The following is an 8,113-nucleotide window of genomic DNA, read 5'->3' as shown; positions in this document are numbered from 1 at the left end:
GGACCAAAACATTGTGAGTAGATTTGGTATATGGAAACTGAAAGAATCCTGTCATATATATATATATATATATATATACATATGTGTGTGCGTGTATATGTTTGTGTGTGTGTGTGTTTGTTCCCCAACATCGCTTGATAACCGATGTTGGTCTGTTTACGACCCCGTAACCTTAGCGGTTCGGCAAAAGAGACCGATATAATAAGTATTAGGCTTACAAAGAATAAGTCCCGGGGTCGATTTGCTCGACTAAAGGCGGTGCTCCAGCATGGCTGCAATCAAATGACTGAAACAGGTAAAAGAGATTAAAGAAAGTAAGAGTACAGAAATTATGTTGAGTTTTGTCACAGAATTCGGCACTTTTATTATGTTGGACTTTTAACACAAACATACGTTTTTCTTATGCATTGTAACACAAAATTTAATACTGGCAAGATTTTAAATCGAAAGATGTGAAGTGGTAATTAGATATTATACGGCACTGTATTATACAATTAGCAATGCTCTATAAACACTGATTTGCATGAAAAAGAAATTCAATATTAATGATATTTAAAATTATAATCAACGTAAATATCCTTTAATAAATATAGTTCGTTTGTTTTACTCATAAAAAATTCTTAATAGCTCTTCGTATCTTTTGTAATAATGCCAGAACGTAAGCACGATATGTATGTATATAAAACATAATATATTCCCACGCATAATACTACTTGGAATAACTCTTCTTGACATTTCATAAATAAAATATTTTTTTGAAGATGCATAAAGTAAAATGCTTTTTATTTCAGTGAAAGAAGAGAAAACAAGGAAAGTAATGCTTCAAAAATTATACAATATTGCAAAGCCCAATATTCAACGAACGAAATAAAGAGTTGTATGAAAATTCATATCAGTACACAGACTAGTATAGTTTCTGATAACATTAATAGACGAATGTTTATATGTATATATATATTATGTGTGCATGTGTGTGTATATGTGTGTGTGTATATGTGTGTATATAGAGTCATATTTTTTTATGAAATATAATATAGTGCAAGATATATTGATAACAACAGGAGAACATTCTAAGAAGAGTGGATAGCAGATATGTTTTATTTGATGGTGAAAAACTGATCGTTAGGAAAATAAATATTTTAATTTATTATTCCTAAGAGCTGACTCACCGTCTGGAGTAGCAAATGTATTACTTTGCTAAACAAAACTATCATGCGATATTATAAATTATGTAAAGACATGAAGAAAATAATGTACTGTATTTTGATAGGGACCTTTAAATTCCACGTTCGAGTGACATTGCTATCACTCAGTTACATTTTTAGGACATCTCTCGTCGGACAATTAAGACTGCATTCCCACATATCGATGTTATACTGAATAACCATATCGGACAATGCGAAACCTTATTCTGTTACATTAAATAAATATAATCAACACTAATAATATCGTAATGTTATCCCCAACGTAGATCATTGTATGAAATGTATCGTGCCCAAAAAGTTCGATTCTTACTTGAATTCCAAAATCCAAAAACTGAAGTTGTCTTTCACGTTACATTTCCGCGAATAAATCAAGAAATTATTGATGCCTGACGGGAATAGATTTTAAATTAGTCACTGCTATCTATTGAATTAACATATAGGCTACAACCTATGTTAAATATTATTCGCCATGATAGATCGCTAGCCACTAAACCAGTCTCTATTTTCTCTCCCTGTTTATTTCTGTGTTCCTTTTTGTCGAAGAGCGTAGGCTCGAAACGTAAAACAGTTTCTCACTTCCCGACCGTTAAACTAATACATCTCTTTCTTGTTTACACACCAGTCGTCGTCTTTTTTTTCTTCTTTTTTTTTTTGTAAATTCTCATTGAATATCATTAAGTGAATATGAGCTTTGTGTTGTCATATTCCAATTAGATTTCATTTGAATGTCTTTTTTTCCTAGATTTAATTTCAGTTTTCAAATTGCTTCAAAGTTTAACTTTAAATTCTTGTTCTTTTTGATAGGTTATTGATATTGATTTTAATAAGAAGGTCAAAGGTCACAATTTCGAGAGACGGAGTAAGTCAATTACATCTACGCACAGTACTCAAATAGTATTTTATTCAGAACATTTCGCTCAGCCTGCAATCATTTATATATAAATGTTTGGAATATTCTCTCAATAAGCAAAAGTTTCCAAAATACCATTTACAGATTTTAATTATATATCCTACTGCCCTCTCGTAATTAGTACACTGTGAGAATGAATTTCAGATATGAATTTCCATCAAAATATTGTAAATCACGAGAATGAATTGTTCAATATTCTAATCTTCAAGTGAAAATACATTTTCATATTTTTCTCTGACGGAATACCTTTTCAAATCATTCACTCATACGAGACAGAAAGCTCGCCTTGTATCCAACATATTTAGGAACAAGGATCGTTCGTGTCAAGATAAAGACTGCTTTACATGTGTTGGTCATCTGATGGCTGGTATCTTTCGTCACGTGAAATGGAAATGATACAGACTTAGATGTAAAACGAACTGTGATGGAGTTGCGCACGTGGAACTCAGTGGGAAATCTCATGGAGATCATAATGGTGGAGATGGAAAAGAGCCCAAACTTAATCCATTTGTCCAAGTAAGGGAATATGCATGTTGTGATTGTGAGTACAAAGCCAAAATGTAAAAATTTGTGATGCCGAAGGCAGCAGTATCAACGCTTTCTTTCCTCAAAACAAAGTAAGAGAGTGGAGGTACCCGCTGCTGCTGACGCCGCTGCCACAATGGTAGCATAGTGCACAGCAGTAATACTAACAGTGAAGAGAACAAAAACAATATCAGTAGCTCAAGAATCAGCAAAAATAGAAACAATAAAGTTTTTAAAAAAGCAACAGCAACAACGCATCCGTATAAAAATGACTTAAACTCTCCACACAACATTACACCTTCTCTATTACACTCCATCTTTTCACAACTTCATGAAACACACCGAGACACACATTCAAATATAGCACTACTCCTTCAGGCGTCGCATGTTTCAACCTAGTAAATATCATTTTGGTGACGACGGACACTGAGGGCGACTTTGCCTTTCATTTGAATGGGAACGAAAACATTTAAGTTCGAATTGAACACTGGGGTCAGTCTAATCAACTAGACCCATTTCAACGAACTTGCTGGCCTTGTGCAAAGTTTTATTATAATTAGTGTGTGTGTAGGTGTGTATACAAGAATTGTTGAATCTTCCTTCCATGCAAGAGAAATGGTATATATTGTGATTCCACTTTGATTTTTCGAATCAGAATATGTGTGATCAGAGTAGAGGGAGAATAAAAGTTATCGCTGGAAGCACACATTTACAACATATTCTCCTTTATAATGCATACCAAATACAATTTTGTTTCGTATCTAATAAGTACAATACACAAAGTATTAGAATAACTTGCAGAGAATGTCATATTTATAAATCCGCGACTATCTGTAAGACAGACAGACATATTGTGGCAGAATTACAAAAGGCATTAATATATTCCCAGCACAAAATACTATGCACGAATTTTCATAAGTGACGCCTACCTTCCATCTCACTGCTTACTAACCTTTTTAGCATCCCAAATCCTATTTCGGTTGTTAACAAGCAACAAAGGAAATAAACAACTGAGAGGTGAAAGCCAAAGAAAGGAAATAATATAATGACTATACTCTAACAATCTACCTCTGAACTAAATATATGGCATAACGGTTTTCAGTAGTTTCATGAAAAGATACAAAATTTCGGCAGCTCTATAGATTTCAGTGTAATGATAGGGATTTTTTTTTCTTACAGGAAAATGTATAACGGTTTTCTATACATGTGCACTTTACAATAACTCTCGACTGCACACAAACGCTCACACACAATAATACATTCATTTATATATACACAATTATATTTATGCACACACACAGAAAAACGCACATATATGTAGATGTAAATATATATGCGTGTGTATATTAGTATATATCGATGCCTATGTGCCGATACATACATGCATATGTATGTAAATATAAATATGTGTATCTATATATATATATGCATATTTATATGTATTACACATAACCGTGTACTAATATTTATCTACATATATAAAAATTGCATATATGCGCATGCTCTATACACACACTCACATACACCTAAATATGCATACATACGTATGCAAAAATGATCAATGTGTAGTTTGTGTTTATGTCTGTGAGTAGGTGCATATAATATAGAAATATAGCCTTTGATATGAATATTATTAAAAGAAAATGATTTTATAGACATTTTCTTATTTTCACTGTTGACGTTATGGCTTATAGGAATGTTTACGAAGAAAGAAATAAAAAATAATTACAAAATGAATATCATCCAAATACGTCTGGGTAAGCAGTGTATGCGCATGCGCTCTGTATATTATTTGTCTTGGAGAGATGGATGCGTATAAAGTTATTGTGTCTGCATTAGTTTGTGTATATATATATATATATATATATATATACGTAGGTAACTAAAGATCCGCATATTTACATTAATCCATACAGTGAATTACTCAGATATCCTCATATTCTGAATAAAACGTGTATCTATGTATTCATGTATATATGTATGTACTTATTTATGTGTATACACGCATGTATGTACATATCTTTGTATGTATGTGAATGTACGTATGTATATCCAAGGAATCAGATATACATGAAAAACTATGATAAACAGAAGGGTTCGTAGGAACGTATTTAATACCTATGTTAAATATTTCATGAATCAATTAACGCGAAAATATGAATTCTTTTCCTTCTGTGAGTGAGTGTGAAAATGTAGTAACTTTTAAGTTAAAAAATATGCGATGGGTAAAGCAGTTTTATGAGTGAAATCCTATCTCTCCTTACATTTGTACCGTCTATCTCTTAGTAAATATTTTATATAATTTTCATAAAGTTATTTGAAAATATAAAACACTTGAAGAGCAAATACATCACTAGTGCAATTATTGATGTGGTCTTCGTTGTTTTCATCACGATAAATGAAGACGTGTTAGAGACTTTCTAAACATACAAATGTAGGTCTCTAGAAGATTCGATCTAGTAGTTTTAATGCTTTATCTTGTTGCTAATCAGCCAAGATAATAGGGAACTAACTTGATTGTTTTGTAAATTGACGCACTGGACAAGGCTTCCAAAAGTAAACAAATATTTGTTTTCAAATATACGTTGTGATGATGCCTTCAAGCCTGTTGCTTTCGATGGCCAGCTAGCAAGAGAACGAGGTGGCAGGAAATTCTATGGTGAAATTTGTGTTTCGATACTACTCACTCAAGAGCAACAGAAAAAAAAACATGCACATTAACACCAAAATCAATAGCGACAACAGCAATAATAAAATAAAGCAGCGTTAACAGAAGTAAGAGCAACACCATCTACCAGAACCATAGTAAATATATTTTCAACATAGTAGCTTTTAGTAGAGATGCAACGCGGCCGTCGCCAAATTAATTTCTCACTGCCTGAAAAACTGTAGCACCAAAATATAGTAATAGCAAAGGAACCATTTAATTTACATAATGGATAAAGAAAAGCAGGAACATCAAAGTTAACAGCCACAGCAGCGGAGCAACTGCTGTTCCAATTAGTGTTGGATATTTGCCTGTTGTCAGTTTTGTTACGACCGCGTCCGCAAGGAAATGATGTTTCCTTCAGTATAAACTTTTTCTAGTATCTATTGATGTGTTCCTCAACGAGGCCAATGAATTCACGTTTTTGTCCAACGACGCTTAATCGAATAGTTTTAAAATGTCAGCAAATATGCAAATTTATTGGTGTGCCCTCTTGAAGATGCTTCCCTCACCTTTGTTGTTGGTTGCTACGTTATTGCTCCCTTCTAGTATCACTGAAGGGGATCATCTGTTACTAATACACTTGTTGTTATAATGACTAAAGCGGTTGCCGTTGCAGCAAAAGTGGTGGAAGTGACAGCAGCAAAGACAGTAGCAGTAGCTATAGCCATAATAACAATGACAGTAACGCTAAAACAAACATCAACGCTCATGACAAAGATGCACCTCCACAAGCGCTAGAACATCATCTGCATGCGTGTAAATAACAGTAGCAGAACATTATAAATCAACGCCAAAATTAACAGCCGAAGCACAAAATGCCCACCCCCATCCTTTTCAAAGCAAATGAACGTAATATAGCTAACGTAACTGACGGATAAGTATCTAAAATTCCACACAATAGGGATAAAGAACAACATACGTCAGCAAAGGTGGTGAAAGCACTGGAGGAACGTGATATATCTTTAAACAATAAAAGACAAACACCATCAAACTGACAAGAACAACCTCAACAACAGTGTCAACGACCTCAGCATGACAAATACCACCATCTCAGGTACCATAGACTTCACAAACCTGTCTCGATACCTATTTTCAACGACTATATGGTCTATGCATATGCAAGTTGATTGTGATCATGTTGCAAATTCAATGTGTCCTTTCGGAAAAGTCTGCATCTTAGGATACGAAGAATCTTTCTAGATCCAGTAGGCATGCTGGTGATATTGCTCGCGACCAACATTTCAGTGAAGACTATATCTGTCAATCTCGTAGTCGTGAACGTCTTAAACAGTTGCGCCCAGGGTAGCTTAATTTAAGCGCAAGCACACTGAGTAGGAATGTCCACATTTTAATTTTACCTATAGCTTGGAATGGTGTCTTATGTGTCGCTTTGACTGTGTGGAAAAAAACGGGTTGAAGTTGTACAAAGACTTCACAAAACGGCTAGGCGTTTCCAAGTTCCTGACAATTGTTAATTTTTGTTCTTCGATCTCCGCATGTTGAGAAGGACAAATTGCATCGAACCAGATAGATCATATTTCGATAAAAGAACTGTGAAAATCAATTGACACTGAGAACTTAGGTTTTACAGAGATCAAAATCATCGGCTCCACGGAGACAGAATTCATTATTCAATCAGGTACCAGTTACAAACATATAAGCGTCGTTCTTTGCTGCCCCGGAGTTCAAAGACAGCTGCAGCGATTACTTTAAGCGGGAAAGGATGAGTACAACCGTCAAAAATGAATTGGTTTGTCCTCAAAAGCGTAATTTGACTCCAATCAACAAGTGTTAGTTCGAAACTCGTGATAGTGCGAATGTACTAGAGAAACTACTTCTTAGATTTATATGAAAGGTGTTCAGGAAATTCAATGAGTACTACATGAATCAAAGTAGATATGTATGATTCATAAATAGTTTTGTTGAGTGTGTGATGAGCTGAATTGTAGGAGAGATTTCTACATCTACTTCAACTAATTGCCGCGACGCTTTACATGAACTCGTCTAATGACTAAGCATCTCTCACAAATAAATGAATTTCAAACAGGCATTATCAGAAATAGGAAACCCATCCCTCTGAAACATTTTGCCCGGAGTGGACAGGTGATCTTTAAAATGTCTAGTAGCTTTGAAGAAAAAGGTTGTATGGCGGTTAAGAATGAATTTGACGTTCACTCGTTCAGTTACCTTGAACTCAGCTCTATTAACCAAACCCAATCAAGTTTTTGCCTTGCTGTTTTTGTGATAAAGAGCGCAGATGTTGCTACTAAAATAGCAAATGAGTTTTCGCGCAGAGTTTCTTTATTTGGTTTCGGTATAGCTTCCTGTGAAATACTTGTAAACTAACGCTGTTTGCATCCTTAACATGCACGCATTTATAGCTACCCACAGGTACATACACACATACACTTGTGAATTTGTTCTTCAGTTTAATGAAGTTCTATATTTATGTAGTTGAAAATGGATGCTATTTTTATTATAAAGTCAGATGAATCCTTAACAACAAGAGATGATTTGAATTACCAATAGAAGTAATGCTATGAATAATGTATGTCCCACTAATAGGATTTTTAAAGTTCTTATGGTGAATATGTAAAGATTTGTAGAGCTGTGTTACAAATTATCCTCATTGTGCAGCACATGAAATACACCATACGGAGCAGTACTATCATACACAAAGACATAACGACAATAACTATATGCAGACACACACAAATGCGCACACGCGCAGCTCCCCCTTTATATATATATATATATATATAT

The sequence above is a fragment of the Octopus bimaculoides genome, chromosome 4 (genome assembly GCF_001194135.2).
Source record: "Octopus bimaculoides isolate UCB-OBI-ISO-001 chromosome 4, ASM119413v2, whole genome shotgun sequence".
NCBI classification, from domain to species: Eukaryota; Metazoa; Mollusca; class Cephalopoda; order Octopoda; family Octopodidae; genus Octopus; species Octopus bimaculoides.
Note: the sequence above shows the minus strand (reverse complement) of the source record.